This window comes from Podarcis pityusensis (assembly GCF_964106645.2).
Source record: "Podarcis pityusensis genome assembly, chromosome: W".
Taxonomy (NCBI): Eukaryota; Metazoa; Chordata; class Lepidosauria; order Squamata; family Lacertidae; genus Podarcis; species Podarcis pityusensis.
The window spans coordinates 27,058,136-27,076,769 of NC_138045.1; positions in this window are offsets into that span (position 1 = coordinate 27,058,136).

Consider the following 18,634-nt stretch of genomic DNA (forward strand, 5'->3'; position numbering starts at 1 on the left):
GGAGCAAGTAAAAGCCAACGCCTGGCTGCCACCGTCGGGGCACAGCAGCCAGGCCAAAGAGCAGTGAAAGTGCCCACGCCAGAACCTCCTAAACCCGCCCTAGTGATAGAAGTGGCGCTAGAGCTGCCAAACGGACACCCTCTAAAGATAAAGGTGCTGTTGGACTCAGGCAGCTCCTGCAATTTCATGAGCAAAGAGTTTGCAGCTGAACACCAGATACAGACGAGCCCTTTAAGCAACCCCCTGCAGGTGACCACGATCGATGGCAGGGAGCTGTTGGGAGGAGAAGTCAGCTTGCAGACCGTCCCAATGATAATGAAGGTGGCAAGGCACACCGAACTGATAGCGTTTAATGTGGCCACCTTGGGAGGAGCTCCCATTATATTGGGGATGAGCTGGCTAGCGTTACATGATCCGCTGGTGGGCTGGCATCAGAGAGTGGTTTCTTTTGGTTCAGCACATTGCTTAGAACACTGCAAAGAGGGAAAGGGTTTGGCAGGGGGCCAAGCCACCCTAGCAGGGACTGAAGTAACGGAGAACGTGAAGGTACCACGACAATACGCAGATCTCCGCGACGTCTTCAGCGAAAGGGAAGCTGACCAACTACCCCCGCATAGACCCTTTGACTGTCAAATCAATTTACTCCCTGTGGCACAGCTCCCTGTAGGCAAGCTGTACGCCATGTCAGACAGAGAGATGCAGGAGCTAAGGGAGTTCATTGACAAGAACCTGAAGAGAGGGTTCATCAGAGAGTCCAGGGCGGTGGGGGGCAGCCCAGTGTTTTTTGTGGATAAAAAAAACACGGACAAGCCGAGGCTGGTGTGTGACTTCAGGGCCTTGAACGCAGTGTCAGAACCAGTGGCCTTCCCTATGCCCAGGATTGACGACATTTTGACAAGGGTGCGGAAGGGAAAGATTTTCACAAAGCTGGACCTAAGGGGGGCGTACAACCTGATACGAATAAGGAAGGGGGATGAATGGAAAACCACCATGTTCACCCCTTTAGGGGCATTTGAATATCTCGTTATGCCCTTTGGCCTACAAGCAGGCTCCGCGTGCTTTCAATCGTTTATGAACCACGTCCTGGGGCCTTTGCTTTACAAGAATTGTGTGGCCTTCTTAGACGACGTGTTGGTGTATTCTGAGAATGAGGAGCAGCATGTGAGAGACGTCAGAGAAGTGTTGAGCAGGCTGCAAGCCAACCAGTTGTGGGTGAAACTGGAGAAGTGTCAGTTTCATACCAAGGAGGTGGAATTCCTGGGGTATCGCCTGTCAGACAAGGGATTGGCCATGGATCCCGGCAAGGTCCAGGCGGTGCTGGAATGGAAAACACCCAAAACAAGGAAGGATGTGCAGAGGTTCCTAGGATTTGGGAACTTCTATCGTAAGTTCATCCGAAACTTTGCCCACCTGACGGCGCCCATTACGGACTGTCTCAGCAGTAAGAAGAAGTTCGTTTGGACTGAGGAGGCGCAGTGAGCATTTGAGGAACTAAAAAGGGCCTTCGCCTCGGAAGAACAACTCCTGCATGTGGATTTACAAAAACCGATGAGAGTGGAAACTGACGCATCAGACAGAGCGATTGGGGCGGTGCTTCTGCAGCCAGGGAAGGAGGAGTCAGAGTGGAGACCGTGTGCCTTTTTTTCGCGAAAGCTGAACAAATCCGAGAGGAACTACACGGTGTATGACCGAGAACTACTCGCCATTCATGAGGCGTTCCGGAGATGGAGGCACCTGCTAATTGGCGCACAACATAAGGTGCAAGTGTGCACTGACCACAAGAACCTAGAGTATTGGAGGACGGCACGAGTGCTCAACCAACGGCAAGTGAGATGGGCCCAGGAGTTCTCCAAATTTAACTTTGAGATTTGTTATGTGCCAGGTCCAGAAAATGTTAGGGCGGACGCTCTCTCACGCAAACCTGAATATTTGGAAGGGGAGGGGGCACCCGAAGAGAGACATGTCATCCCAGAGGACCGCTGGGTGTGTGGGGCGGCATTGGTGGGGCAAAGAGAACTGGTAGAGGAAACAGAGAATGATGAATACGCCCAGAATAAGCTCAGAGGTCTTAGGGGTGAGGGAGAGGAACCAGGGGGTTTCGAGGAAAGAAATGGAGCTTTGTATTACAAAGGGGCACTGTATATCCCTGAAGGAGACTTAAGGGGGAGGGTACTCAAGCAGTTGCACGACAGCCCCACGGCGGGGCATTTTGGACAACACAAAACCATGTGGTTGGTCACCAGGGAATTTTGGTGGCCTAAGGTGAGGGAAGATGTACGGGAGTATGTAAGAGGGTGCGAGCAATGCCCGCGAGCCAAAGGGGAGAGGCGGGCGCCGGCGGGGCTATTAGAACCCTTACCAACCCCAGAACGACCTTGGGAGGCAGTGTCGATAGATTTTATGACTGATCTGCCGAAGTCCAAGGGGAAAACAGCCATCATGGTGGTGGTAGACCTACTAACAAAGATGTGCCACTTTGTAGCCTGTTCGCATGCAGTCACGGCGGAAGAGACAGCGAAGTTATTTGTAGAACACATTTTTAGGTTGCACGGGATGCCATTGAGGGTGGTCTCAGACCGAGGAAAACAATTTACTTCCAGGTTCTGGAGGAAGCTCATGAGCTTACTGCAGGTGGAGGTCAACTTTTCGACTGCCCGGCACCCTGAAACCAACGGGCAGGCGGAAAGAGCAAACGGTGTCCTCCAGCAATACCTGAGGTGTTATGTCAATGACAGAGAGAATGACTGGGTAGAGAAATTGGCGCTGGCGGAGTTTGCCTACAACAATGCAGAGAATGTGTCCACAGGGATGAGCCCCTTCTTGGCTAATTATGGGTGTCATCCCAGGGCATTCCCAGGGGGAGGAGGGGAGAGATGGAGCGTCCCGGCAGCCGAGCATTTTGTAGAAGAAATGGAAGCAATCCATCGTCAGCTCCAACTCAACTTAGAAAGGGCGAAGGAAGAATACAAGAGGCAGGCAGACAAGAACCGAAGGGAAGGTGAAACCATAAGGGTGGGAGATCGGGTGTGGCTGTCAACCCAAGGGTTGCCGTTCAAAGGAGGTTGTAAGAAATTAAGACCCAGGAGGTTGGGTCCCTTTGAGGTCATTCAACAAGTCAACCCAGTGGCTTTCAGGCTCCGGTTACCCAACCACATGAAACTGCACCCAGTATTTCACAGGTTGTTACTGTCACCGTATGAGGGGGGACGAGAAGGGATGTCCACTCGGGGACCGATCATAGAAGAAAGGGAATGCAGCAGCCATGTGGCAGAAATCCTCGACGCCAGGTGGAAGGGGGATCAGGTGGAGTATTTGGTAGCGTGGGGAGGAGAACCGGAGTCAGAAAACACTTGGGTAATGGCAGAAGATATCAATGACGAGGTATTGATAGAAACGTTCCATCAAAGGTTCCCAAGGAAACCTCAGCCTGTGGAGAGGTTCCGGAGGGAATACTTTGGGACCACCGATGAGGAGGAGGAGTTGGAAGGATTCACGGATTCGGAAGGGGAAGGGGAGATGGACTCTGAGGAGGAGGAGTACTTCGAGACCAGGAACCGCGACAGGTGGAGAGAAGTGTTCGAGACATCGGAAGGTGAAGGAAGTTCCTTCCGGGGTTTTGCCTCCTCACCACCCGTAGAGGAGGGGGCGGGAGGGGGTGAAGGGGGCCCTGGAGGGGAGGTGGATGTCAGGGAACTGCCATCGGAAGGAAGGGAGGTGGAAGGGCTCACACAGGTTGGGAGAGACTCAGCAGCTGAAGAGGGAACCAGTAGGGGGAGAAGAGCTGAGCTGAGGGAAAGTGAGCAGGAGGGATGGCTCCGAGACACTTCCAGCGAAAACAGTGGGGAGGTTTCAGGACCTCCTGTAGGGACACCCACTCCTCGCCGGAAACTGTCACGCAGAGAGTCCAGAAGACGTGTTTCCGTTAAGGAGCTTTTATGCTGGAAGCGATTCCGAAAGCAACCACTGTCGGAATCTGCGAGTGACTAGAGGAGCCATGTCTGAGGGGCTCCGTCACAGACAGAGGTTTGTGGACTTGAACAAACTCTGAGGGGATACGATTTTACACACAAGCAGCTCATCATCCCATCACAGACCCCTTTACTGATTTCACACTCCTGTGATAAATTTCCATTTATTATGATTTTAGCTTTTTGTTTTAAATAATTGGCTTCAATCCCTTTTATATACTGTATACCAAAATCCATATGGTGTAATAGACCTTTAATAAATTTCCAGGAAACCCTATCGAAAGCTTTTTCAGCTTCTATGGCCATTAAGACTGCCTTCTTTTCGATTCTTAAGTCTAAATACTCTAATAAGTTTATAATGTTTCTAGTGTTGCTATAAATGTGCCTCCCGGGCAAAAAGCCAGCTTGGTCATTGTGTATAATCATCTGGAAGACTTTTTTTGATCTTTTGGCTAAAATATTTGCATATAATTTATAATCATTATTTAGGAGTGCGATAGGCTTATAGTTGTTAATAAGTAGATTGTCCGTTCCCTGTTTTGGAATCAATGCAATAAGGCTGTCTTTCCATGAGTCCGGCATGGTTCCGTCTTTTAAGATGTTGTCCATGATACTTCTTAATGGGTCAGACAGTATGTCCTCAAATTTTTTATAATATATTGCCGGTAGGCCATCTGGCCCTGGTGACTTTCCTATCTTTGCTTCCTTAAATGCTCTTTGAATTTTGTACAATGTAATAGGGGCATTCAACAGTTCTTTTTGTTCTTTAGTAAGTTTCGGGAGACTGTTCTGTTCTAAATATTCTTTAACTTCTTCTGTTGTTTCATTTCCTTCCTTATAGAGTACTCTAAAGAATTCGACAAATCGTTTCTCTATTTCTTTAGGGTTGTTTATTATTTTGCCTTCGCACTTAACTCTATTTATAAGCCTTTCTGCCTCTCTCTTCTTTAATTGCCATGCTAATAACCTTCCTGGTTTATTAGCATGTTCAAAGGTTTTTTGTTTCAATAATCTTAATTTCCATTCCATTTCTGCATTTATTAGCATTAAATATTGAGATTGTAGGATCTTAATATTTCTTTTTAATTCTACACTATTTGTTGTTGTTTTTTATAATTCCAGCTCACTTTTTCTAATCTCCTCTAAGATTTCTTGTTTTTTCCCCCCTTTTGTTTTCTTTCAATTACGTTTTGTTGAATAAAGAAACCTCTTAAGACAGCTTTACTAGCATCTCAGACTATCTTCAAATCGGTGCCCTTATTTAAATTCAAATCAAAAAATTCCTTTAAGGTCTTTTTTGCTTTTTCTATTATTGTTTCATCTCTCAATAAAGTTTCATTTAATCTCCATCTTATAGATTTCCTCTTTCCCCAAGTCAGCGTTATTTGCACTGCATTATGGTCAGCTATTGTCTTCGATTGAATTTCAGATTTACATCTTTTGACTGTCAAATCTTTTGTTAGCCAGATGGCATCAATTCTTCCTGCTGAGTCATTAGGGTAGGGGGGAAAAAGTGTCTTCTTTCACTGTCGGATTTTGTATTCTCCATGCGTCCTCTAAACTTAACAAATCTACTAACTGAAAAAAGGTTTCTGGGAGTTTTATTTTTAGTAGTCTTTTTGGATCTGTCTAAATCAGGATTTACCACGCCATTTTGGTCTCCTAAAAATATAAGTTTCTCTCCAATAAACTCCCCCAACTCTCGTTCCAACTTTTGATAAAATTCACTTTTTTTTCATTCGGCGCATAAAAGCCGATAACTTTAATTCTCTCCCCCTGGACTGTTATTTCTATCACAACGACCCTTCCTTGTGAATCTTTACAATTTCGGCTCCAAATGCTTTTTTGCGTATATTACAACTCCGTTCTTCTTAGATTTATCTGAAGAAATGAAATCAAGTCCCAGTTTCTTATTGGATAAAATTCTTGTGTGTTGTTTTGTGATATGAGTCTCTTGCAAACATATCAAATCCAATTTCTGTTTGCTGAGTGTCAGGGAATTGTAGGCAGAGAAGGAGGAGAGGGGGGAGAAAACGGGCACTTACAGAGATCCTGTGCCTTTAATCAGCAGTTGCTCTTCCTCGGATGAGGAAGGAGACAAAGGGCTGTCGGGAGACAATGAAACTGGGAGGGGGGAGCCATTTCCGGGACCCAGCCACTCTCGGAGCAGAGGAAGAAGGGGGGCTGGGCTTAGGAGGTGGATCTGCTGGGGAAAGAAGCGGAAAGAGCCATTCGAGGCAACTGACTTATCGTGATGGGGTGTTTCTTTGAACTCTTGTAAATACTTTGAAGCTACCAATAAATCACTGTACAGATGGCTGGATTCCCGGAGTTTCTTATCTCAGCTAGCACTCTCAGCACATCTCTCACAGCTTGCCTCAAATCACATGCTGAATGCTAGTGGAAAGAAGAAGATAAGAAAGATGGAACAAGAGGTGGCTGACCTGCGAAGACGCAATGCCGGACTAGAGTCCAGGGCATCGGAACTACAGATTCGACTGGAGGAAGCCAGGGGACATCAAGGAAAAGTCACAGGTGGGCTGCTGGGGAGGAGCATGCCTGCGTTAGTGGGAAAATTTCACGGGGATCCACAGGAATATTTAGGATTTAAAACGGAGATGAAGTATGTACTGGAACTGGAGGGGGCTGAGTTTGCTAACGATGCTCAGCGGGTTGCCTACCTAATTAGCCATTTATTGGGCCCTGCCAAGGATTGGGTTAGGCCATTGATAGCAGCTAATAATGAAGCACTGCGGAATTTGGCAAGATTCTGGGAGGCAATGGACATTATGTTTTCACATGAAAGCCAATTAGATATGACTCAGCAGGAGCTCCTGGCTTTGAAACAAGGAAACTTGATGGTGCGTAGTTACTGGTCGCAGTTTGCCATGCTTGTTCACAAATTGGGATGGGAGTTGAATTCAGAGCCCGTGCAGGCTTTGTTCAAAGCTGGGCTGAACTCTGAAGTGAAAGATGAGCTTGCCAGGGGGCCCCATCCCAAAGATATGGACGCGCTAGCCAAAGCTGCCTTATCGGTGGGTTTGAGGCAGGAAGCCCGGCTGTTGGAGAGAAAGCAGAGCAGGGGCCGGCGTTTCCATGGTGACCACATTTTTGAGATGCCGGCAGCGGCCACTGAAGGTCAACAGCAGCCAGATCCCATGGAAATTGACTCAGCCCGCGCGTGGGAACGTTCAAAAGCCCAACGGCTGAGCAGTAAAGAGGGAAAGGACTGGCAGGCGGCCCAGAAAATTTTTTGTGCCAGAAACCAGGACACTTTGCCCAAGTGTGTCCGGAGCATCGTAACAGGCAGGGAATGGTGGGGGCTACTCCACAGGTAGACGAGGAGGTACCCCAGGTTCAGGGAAACGGGAGGGCCTGGCTGGTGGTGAACCGGGGCAACAGCCAGGCGGCTTCAGCAGCGAAAGGCCCCGGCCAGGACACCCCAAACCGAGTATAGTGTTGAGGGTGGTGCTGGAACTCCCGAACAACCACGCAATGGAGGTGCATGCGTTAGTGGACTCGGGAGTGAGTGCCTCTTTCTTCAGCAGGGAGTTTGCTGCGCAGCAGCAACTGAACCTGCGGCCTTTGGATTTTCCACTGCAAGTGACCACGATTGATGGGAGAGAATTATTGGGAGGGGAAGTGACCCATCAGACCCCTCCCTTGAGGATGCGGATTTCCATGCACTCTGAGACCATTGCTTTTCACGTAGCCACATTGGCAGGCCCGCCCATTATTCTGGGCATGAGCTGGTTGGCCTTGCACGATCCGGTGGTTTCCTGGCATCAGCGGTCCCTGACGCTTGGGTCAGCGCACTGCATGGAGAACTGCCTGGGCATAGAGAGACCTCGAGGGTTGGAGGCCAAGATGGCGGCAGCGTGCAAAGCAGGCAAGGCCGGAATCCCTCCGCAATACCGGGACTTACAGGAAGTGTTCAGCAAGAGGGAGGCTGACACGTTACCTCCGCACCGGCCATACGATTGCCAGATCAATCTGATCCCGGGGGCCAAACTGCCAGTGGGGAAGCTGTATTCCATGTCTGAGCAAGAGATGCGGGACTTGAAGGACTTTATCGACAAAAACTTAAAAAGGGGATTCATCAGGGAATCCACGGCGGCAGGTGGGAGCCCGGTGTTCTTTGTGGACAAGAAATCAACGAGCGAGAAGAGACTTGTAGTTGACTTTCGCGTTTTGAACGCCTTGACGGAACCCGTGGCCTTCCCCATGCTGAGAATCGACGACGTTTTGGGAAGAGTGCGGAAAGGAAAATTTTTCACTAAGCTGGACCTACAGCTTCATCAGAGGGCGAGAGGGCGACGAGTGGAAGACTACCATGTTCACCCCGCTGGGGGCGTTTGAATATCTCGTTATGCCTTTCGGCTTGCAGTGTGGGAGCCCGTGTTTCCAGGCCTTCATGCACCATGTGCTAGGGCCATTGCTGTATCATAATTGTGTTTGTTTCATGGATGACGTGTTGGTGTTCTCTGACAATGAAGAGCAGCACGTAAAGGATGTGCGTCAAGTCCTGAGCAAGCTAAAGGAGCATCGTCTGTGGGTGAAGCTGGAGAAGTGCCAGTTCCACGCGAAGGAGGTCGAGTTCCTAGGCTACCGGTTGTCAGATAAGGGCCTGGCCATGGATCCAGAGAAAGTGAAGGCTGTGCTTGAATGGGAGAGCCCTAAGACCAGGAAGGATGTTCAGCGATTCCTGGGCTTCAGCAACTTCTACAGGAAAATCATCAAAAACTTTGCGAAGTTGACAGCGCCCATAATGGACTGTCTTAGTGCTAAGAAGTTTCTGTGGACAGAAGCGGCGCAAGAGGGTTTTGAGAAACTTAAGAGGGTTTTTGCGTCAGAGGAGCAACTACTGCACGTCAACCCCGATCGACCGCTGCGGGTGGAGACGGATGCCTCTGATCGGGCCATGGGGGCGGTTCTGCTGCAGCAAGGTGAAAAGGGGAAGCGGCGGCCGTGTGCCTTTTTCTCCCGTAAGCTGAAGAAGTCGGAGCTAAACTACACTATCTACGACAAAGAATTGCTTGCTATTGTGGCTGCGTTCAAACAATGGAGACACTTCCTGATTGGTGCGAGGCACCAGATTCAGGTGTGTACGGATCACAAGAACCTGGAGTACTGGCGTATGGCACAGGTGTTGTGCCAGAGGCAGATATGCTGGGCGGAGTTTTTTGCCAACTTCAACTTTAAGATTCAATATGTGCCAGGGGAGCAGAATGCTAGGGCGGATGCGCTATCCCAAAAACCTGAGTATCTGGCGGAGGAAGGACCTCCGGTTGCCAGGTTAATGTTTCCGAGAACAAGTGGACTTGTGGGGGGGCGTTGGTGAAGGACAACGAACTGATGCAACTGATTAGAGACGATGCTTTTGCAAGGCGAAAGATGGATGAGTTGAGGGAAAAGGGGGGAGCTGAGGGAAGTTTTGAGGTGAAAGGGGGGTACTGTACTATCGGGGGGCTTTGTATATTCCAGGCGAGACCCTAAGGGCCAGAGTCCTCAAGCAACTTCACGACAGCTCCACGGCAGGACATTTTGGGCAACACAAAACCATGCTGTTGGTTACCAGGGAATTTTGGTGGCCAAAGGTGAGGGAAGATGTAAGGGAATATGTAAGAGGGTGTGACACCTGCCAGAGGGCCAAAGGGGAGAGGGCAGCTCCAGCACAGCAGGTTTGTTGGAACCCTTGCCCACACCAGGGAGGCCATGGGAGGTGGTAGTGGTAGATTTCATCACTGACCTGCCCAAGTCTAAGGGTAAGACAGCAGTTATGGTGGTGGTGGATCTCCTAACCAAGATGTGTCATTTTGTGGCATGCTCACATGCAGTGACGGCGGAGGAAACAGCCAAGCTGTTCGTAGAACACATGTTTAGGTTACATGGGATAACTGCAAGGGTGGTTTCGGCTAGGGGAACCCAGTTCATCTCACGGCTTTGGCGCAAGCTCATGAGTTTGCTGCAAGTAGAGGTGAGTTTCACAACAGCGAGACACCCCGAAACCAGTGGGCAGGCGGAGAGAGCAAATGCTGTTTTGCAACAGTATTTGCGGTTTTATGTTAGTCAGAGACAGAATAACTGGGTGGACAAACTAGCTCTAGCAGAGTTTGCTTACAATAACGCGGAGAACGTATCCACAGGGATGACTCCGTTCTTCGCCAATCACGGGTGTCACCCCAGGGCCTTTCTGGGGAGGAGTCGTGGAGTGTGCCTGCCGCAGAACAGTTTGCGGAGGAAATGGAGGCGATTCACCAACAGCTCCAGTTGAACTTGGAAAGGGCCAAGGAAGTCTACAAGAGGGAGGCAGACAAGCATCTGAGGGCAGGGGGGGGCATCCGGGTTGGGTACAAGGTGTGGTTGTCCACGCAAGGGTTGCCCTAGAAAGGGGGATGCAAGAAACTCAAACCCAGGAGAGTGGGGCCTTTCGAGGTGATCCAGCAGGTCAATCCAGTGGCATTTAAATTAAGGTTGCCTGAGAGCATGAGAATACATCCCGTATTCCACAGGTCACTGCTGTCGCCTCACAGGGAAGGGGGCATGCGGCAGGGTAGAGGGGAAGGGGAGATCCCACCGCCCGAAGTTGGGGAAAGGGAGCAGTGCAACGAGGTAACTGAAATACTGGATTCTCGCTGGAACAGGGAACAGCTAGAGTATCTAGTGGCTTGGGAAGGGGCCCCCAGTTCAGAAAACACCTGGGTCCCAGAAGGTTGCATCACTGATGAGTATCTGGTGGAGGAGCTCCACGATTTATTTCCCGACAAACCCAAACCCTGGGGTAGGTTTTTTCAACAGGTGTTCGGGCCGACAGATGATGAAGAGGACTTTGAAGGATTCCCACCATCAGACGATGAGGAGGGGGATCTGGAAGACGACTAGCGAAGCGGCCGGGGAACTGCGGGTTTGTGGGAGGGTTGGAGGGAGGTTTTTGAAGATACAGATGAGGAGGAGGACGGTTTTCTAGGTTTCACCCCAGCCACTCCGGATGAGGGAGGATCGGGAACGGTCGACTCTCCTGAGGAGGAGGGGGCCTTTGGGGAGGGGGTGGATGTCAGGGAATTGTAGGCAGAGAAGGAGGAGAGGGGGAGAAAATGGGCACTTACAGAGATCCTGTGCCTTTAATCAGCAGTTGCTCTTCCTCGGATGAGGAAGGAGACCAAGGGCTGTCGGGAGACAATGAAACTGGGAGGGGGGAGCCATTTCCAGGACCCAGCCACTCTCGGAGCAGAGGAAGAAGGGGGGCTGGGCTTAGGAGGTGGATCTGCTGGGGAAAGAAGCGGAAAGAGCCATTCGAGGCAACTGACTCATCATGATGGGGTGTTTCTTTGAACTCTTGTAAATACTTTGAAGCTACCAATAAATCACTGTACAGATGGCTGGATTCCCGGAGTTTCTTATCTCAGCTAGCACTCTCAGCACATCTCTAACACTGAGTATAATTTCCACCTTTTTCTTTTCTTTTTATCATTTAAACCATTAACATTCCAGGTAACAATCCTTAATTCCATTATTTACTACACAGTGATTCAACTTCTTAAAATAAATAAATAAATAAATAAATTCAGAAAAGTCACTCTGGGAATTACCATCTGTGCACAACTGATTTTTTATTTAGTGCTTCCACCAATGTTTTATATTTTTCACTTTTTCTTAAAAGCCTTGATGGAACAATTTTATGAATGATTATGTCTGTTTCCTGAATTTTAAGTTTTGTCTTACTGCTAATATGTAGTATTTTATCTCTAATATCCATATTCACAAAAGTTACCAGACAGTCCCCAGGCCAATTATTTGCTCTTGCAATTCTTGATCTGATTCTAAAGGCTCTCTCAGTTTTGTTTCTCATTTCCTTAACTTCTATTCCAATCCGTTTGGCTAATTCTGATGATATTTTTTGCTCTTCTGGAATAGATCTAAATCTCAATGTTTTTTCTCTTCTGTGCATTTCAGTCATAGAGATTGCATCTAGGACTGCCTCATGGGTTTCTTTCATATCGGCTAGCTCTTTCTTATTTTTTTTTCTGTTTCCCCTTTTTTCTCCTCTGTTCTCCTTCTGTACTTTTCTTACCCCTTCCTCTAAACTTATCATTTTCCCTTTTAATTCTTGTACAGTCTTTGTTAATTCCAAATTTTTAACCACCAGATCATTGACTTTAACCATCATTTCTAACACCATTTTTGCATTTTCCTCTATTTTTTGCCCCATCTTATCCAACTTTTGATCTGTTGATCTTATACTGTCGTTCATCTCTTTCTTCATCTCTGAAATGTCTTTTCTCAGTCCCAGGAGAAGATCTCTCATTTCTGAATTCATTTCTATGTCTTGATTTGAGTTTCTCCTGTTAGGATTTGCAGTTAACACCGCTGCTGCTGGATTCATAAATTTCTTATTCACGTTTGACATAACCAATTGTTTTATAATCCGTTATTACCTGTAACTACTTCTTTTCCTGACAAATTGTATTTTATAATACTTCTATATTACACCTCTAATGCACAATGTCTCATCGATGATAATAATAACATAATAATAATAATAATAACATTTAACAGGGAAAAGGAGAAAGAGAAAAGAAAAAAATAAATAAATTTTTACTCAGTTACCAGTTTTGCCCACTAGTTGTCAGAAATCCCCTTGTCCATTTCCCTACACATGTAACCAGCCTTTATATATCTCTTCTGTTACTTGCAGAGTTATTTCCTCTTGCCACCAATAGAGGGGAGCCCAGTAAACCCCCCGCCCTGTCGGGAGGGCCTTTTTTACTTAACACAGTTCTTTAAAATCTTCTCTTGGCTTCCCCAGGCTCATCTCACCACAAAGACTTTCCCCCCCGCACCCCCTTCAACAGTCAAGAATAGTGTGAAGTAAATCAGCAAAACTGGTGCGACTTCTGCAGATTTTAACACAAAGGAGTCAGGCCTCCATACTACACAAAAACTGGAGCTTGAATGTCTATTGTCTCTCACATTTGTCTAAGAAAGAGCTGGCTCCATAAGAATCTCAAGTCCAGAAGTCCAAAGCACCTTTAGCTCTTTCCTCCACCAAGAATCCTTACTTGCTCTGTGGAGTGCAGCGCTAGGATTTGGGACGATCTATAGAACCTCAGATCTGTTTATCTTTTTCCGCCATAACGACCATCAATTCAAATAACTGTCTGGATTTTTTTAACGAAAGGGAGAAAGGCTTTCTGCTACGTAAAAGCCGGAGCCTGTATATCGAATGTCTCTCACAAATAAGATCTCTCAGCAAAACATTTTTAATCATTCCATTAATTTAGCACTGGGGTTTGGGTAGGTCTTTAAGTCTTCAGACCCATTCATTCCTTTCCTCCATATCGTCCATAATTGCCTCAGACGTTCTCAAATATATTAAAGGGATAGGTCGGTGGCGGTCCAAGATGGCGACGAGGTAAGACGCATTTGCCGGAGTTCATTTCGAATCCTCCCTAAAATCTGTGTTGTGGCACCCAGCCTTTCAAGTTCTTGCTGAAGATTGTACCAGAGTGCTGGAACCCATGCCAGGAGTTCACATTGCTGATAATTGTAAAGCCTGCATCGTAAATCAGCTTTAATGAGCAGATAATTGTATTCTCCGGCAGCCTTGGAAGCAGCCTTCGACTTACTGGTTTTCCGCCAGCTCACAGCCAGCTGTATTTCTATTTCTACCACCTTTTATTACCTTTTATTACCTTTTAAGCACTGCTATTTTAAAAAGACTCATAATGATGGGCCAAGGCAAACGCCTAAGGGATTGTGACGAGGCTCTGCCCTCCCCAAGAGCCAAACAATTAAAAACCGACCCCCCCGTGTCTGGCAAACGGAGTGACCCCACTGAACACTACTATGGGGTGAAAACTCAGAACCGTTTCTACCCTCTAACGTCTCCAGAAACAACGTCAACACCAGAGGAATTATTTTTACCTCAGACTAAAACCGCGGACGGCAAGCTTGGAGGAAGAGGGAGTGTCCCATTGAGGGTGGTGCAGGACGCTGGAGCTGAGGACTGCGCAAGACAAGAACAACATGAACATCTCCATCTTGTGGTCAGAACCCTTAATTGCATATTCAAGAAGATTGATGTGCTATCCTCCCAGCTATGTAACCTCGAACAGAAAATTGATAACCTCTGGTCAGAGTTTAAACCAACTGTAGATACGAGGGACTTGAAGTGCCAGAGGTCTTTACCTCCAACCAAAAAAAGAAGTGTGATCCCTAAATATAAACCAAATCCTGCACTGAAACATCAAGCGTTGTCCCTGCAACCTAAGAAAATCTGCCTAAACATCGGGGCAGGGTCACCAAGGTGGCTTACTCTGAGTGGGGTTAAAAAGCATCTAAGCAATCTCCTAAACATAGAAATCTCACAATGCGATCTTATTGCAGTATTACCTTTGAACCAACACCTCAGGCAACAGAAAGTGATGCTTGCGTTTTACTCTCCAAGGATCCCTTCAGCTATCATCAGGCAGAAATCACTCTTGGCTAGGTATGATATCATCCCAACAAGAGTTTTTATGGATAGCATGACCCACCCCCTCCTACTTGCCGGCCACGGCACGGAGCAGACTCTGTCGGAGAGGTCAGGAGTACCTCGGGACATCGAGCCTCCTCTCTCGGAGGATATCCACCCGTACCGAAACTGGACTTACCCTACGCCCCCACGAGCTTTAAAGAAACCCACTGGCGCAAGTAATTCTCTGACCCCACCGGAGGAAAGAGAGCTTTTAGCCACCTTTGGCGACCTTCCACCGAGAGAACAACAAGAAATAATTGATAGACTAGAAGTACTTAATCATCAGCTCATACATGTCCAGAAGAACGGAAAAGTCCTGCCCACTTTTCAGGATATCCCTGCCAGCTTTTCGGAGTCGTGTTTTAAGGAAGCAGGAAGTCTTCCTTACCTTAGTCCAGCTCCTAAACCCATGCCTCCCCCTCTTGTGGGCAAAACCCACCGACGCTTGGCAGACCCAGGTCTTGCCTCACAAGTTGGCCTCTCATCCCAACTCTTGATAAATTTTGACTCGCCCTCCAAGAGTCCCCCGCTGAGGAGTGTAACTCAGAGTTCCTTCCACCAAAACAATTCCTTACCATCTAATCCATCAATGCCGGAACTGGAGTCTTCATACTCCCCTGAGCGGCATAGACCCGACATACAAACGGTACCAGTACGCCGAGCATCCCCTGTACCTTCGCCAGCACCAGGTCAGGGGAGTGCTCCACCTACATCAAAAAATGGCCCGGATTTGATTGAAGACCCGGCCGGACATATAAACCAAATGGTTTCATCGGCGACCTTTAGACCTCGCGGTGGGGCAGTCTCAGCAAATCCAGTGGAGTTTCCCACTGAAGTGTCCGCCCTTGGGTTAGCCAGCGGGAGACCCGTTTTGTCGCCCCAGCCAGAATACCTCACTACCAACTTTAAGACTAGGTACCTTCAGCAGGTGCCTGCCATGCAAAGTAAAATAACTGACTTTTTTGTGGGGTCTGCCTTGCCTCCAAAGGACTCACATTTCTCCCCGAAATGACAGCGAATTGGTCACAACAGGAACTCCCCCCTATCAGTCCTCAGCTGGAACATTGCGGGCTGGAGGGGAAAAAAACTTGACCCAGAATTCTTGGAGTATATTAACCTGTTTCATATTATCTTGTTCCAAGAATCGTGGGAAGTAGAGAAAATTGCCCTAAATGGCTTTGAGCTTCTAGAACTCCCTGCCTGCCCCTCCCAGAAAGGAGGCCGCCCCAAAGGGGGCCTAATAATAGGCATCTCCCTCAACCTACATTCTAAATTTACTCTAGTACAGGCCTTGCCTCCTTACGCCCTTACCGGGCTGATTGAGGGGGAAAAGATCTCACTTCTAGTTACAAATGTTTACTTGCCACCTGGGGGTTCTTCCTCCGAATTGGGCTCTAAATGGGGCTCGCTAGAAGAGCATTTGCTCTCATGCTATGTTAAGTTTCCTAACACCCCGGCCATAATAGGTGGCGATTTTAACGCCCGCACAGCAGCAAATTGGGACTCGCTGACCAAAGCCAAATGGTGGGTTACCCCAAACCTTGATAATTATGATCTGGAACATATCATGAGGAGAACTTCTAAAGACCAACGAGCAAATGAGGCTGGAGTACTCCTCTATCAAATGGCCATCCGTTTAAATCTGGTCCCCCTAAATGGCACATGCCTCCCTGATATTCCAGGGGATTTCACTCACCTGAGCGTCAAATCAAACAGCGTCCTCGATTACCTGTTGGTCTCCAGTGATCTACTTAAGTGTATTTCCGCCTTTAAGATCGAGAATGTACAATCTAGTGATCATCTTCCCCTGGTAGCCAAGCTTTCCCTGAACTGGCAGTCGGAGGCCCATAGACATGCGACCCAGATGGTAACCAACGAATCTCTCCAAGTAAGAGGAATCAAATGGTCGGAGACCCAGGCTCAAAGGTATCAGGAATTCTTTCAAAAAGAAATCCTCGGGCCCCATTCCAACATAGGCTCTGCCTCAGATGAGCATAGCATAGTGTTGAAACGCTTCCACCATCATACGACTGATCTTACGTCCTTCTTCAGGTTACCACCCAAAATATTAAATCGAAACGAGTATACTTACGGTGCCCCCTGGTATAATTCTCAGTGCAAACAAGCAAGACAGCGCCTTCGTGCTATATATAATGTATATAAGACCTCCGATGCATCTACTCTGCCAGCTAGTTATGCACAAGCCAAGCAAGTTTACAAACGCACGCAGAAAACTGCCAAACGTGAGTGGCAACAAAATCGCTGGCAGGCCTTGATTACTGCTTCAAAGCCACATAGATCCAGGGAATTCTGGTCTTTGATTAATAGAAGGGTGAGGAAATACCCAAGGGCAGTCATCCCAGCACCGACATGGGAATTGTTCCTGAAGAAATGTTTCTCACAGGCAGATGCTCCCTCCGACCATCTGATGCATCTGTTTTCCCACCTACCTATTTGGCCTCCCACCGATCCTGACAAAATAGCTAAGCTAATAGCCCAGCTGAAACCGGGCAAAGCCCCAGGGCCCGACCTGATCCCTGCTGAAGCCATCAAACTACACCCAAAATGGTGGGCTGGCATCTTGGCCAAAACCTTCGACGCAATCAACGCTTCCGGTCTCATCCCCAAAATATGGAAGGAGGCCATTATAGTACCAATTCATAAAAAAGGTTCTCCAATGGAGCCGGAAAACTACCGTAACATCAGCCTCCTCTCGATCATAGGGAAAATTTATGCCAGCTTTTTGCTGACTAAACTATCGCGATGGGTAGATGAGACTAACCAGATTGGCCATGAACAAGCAGGGTTCAGAACTAAACGTTCTACAACTGATCATGCGATAGTTCTTTACCATCTGGCACGGAAGTACTCCTCCCCTCCCCGGGGCTACCTTTGTGCTGCCTTCTTAGATCTAAAGGCAGCCTTTGACAGCGTTCCTAGAAATATTCTTTGGGAGAAACTTGCTGTCAGAGTTGCTTCCAGATCCTAGCTCACAGAGGATCACGCTAGCCAGCGATCATTAAATAAAAGTCTTTATTGAGTTACAGTTTCCATTCTCAAGCTGCTGCGTGCAACCCTACGTCTAATGGTTAGATCGGCGAAGCTCCATCTGAGTCTCCGCCCCTTGTACACCAACTTAATATCCTAGCCTTGCTCCACCTTTTCCGCCTGACTGTTCTTCTCTGGGTCCCTCTGCCCCCCGGGGTCTCTTCCTTCCGGGATTCCTCTGACGCTGACCCCCCTGACTCTTCTCCCTCCTTTCGGCGGGCTTTAGGACCTGGCTCCCTTTCCGGGCTGCCTACTGCGCCACCTTCCTGTGCATTTGAACTTGTCGCGCGCGCCCAACCTTCCACCTTCCGTCTGACCGTTTCTTCGCTCCCCGATGGAGGTGTGGCCACTCCTGACTCGTGCCCTCCCCCCTGTTGTGAGCTGCCAGCGCTTGATCCCTGGCGCCCTTCCTCTTCCCTGCTCTCTGGCGGTGACGCTGGTCCCGATTTCCAACTGCTCCCCTCTGAGTCCCCTCTGGCTCTATCTTCCTGGGGTGTCCCCCTAGGCTCCCCCCTTGCCCTGGCCACTGGTGCTCCTTTCTGTGAATCTTCTGATTCACTGGAAAGACTCGGAGATCTCGGGTCGTCGTCATCACTCATCTTTTCTTCTGCCTCCTCCCCCTCGCTCTCTGTTTCCTCCCTTGCCCTTGCCTCTGCTCCTGAACCCCTGACATCCATCCCCCCCTCGAAGCCCCCTCTTCCCCCCTCCCCTCCTTCCGGTGCGGGATCTGGGTGCTGCTGTGTCAGGGGGACGAATGTCGGATACAGTTCGCTTCCCGTGGCGGGCCGCCATCCGAAGTCTTCCGGTTCTTCCTCCCTGCTCTCGTTGACGACGGTCACCTCCGCTTCCATCTCTGTGCCGCCGTGCTCGAAACCCGGGTCGTCCCCGAAAACGTCCATGTCCGTCTCTCCCTCGTTGCCTTCTGGAGACGTTGCTCGTCCTGGACCCTCCAGCCACCTTCTGCGGAACTGCTCCTCTGGTCGATCATCCCACCAATACGAGGGTTCTGAAGCAGATCCCGAGGGTGACCCCTCCGGGGAACGGGCGTCTCGTGTCGGTTCCTCGTCCGAGTCGAACCCCCGGAACGTGCTGGCTGAAAGCG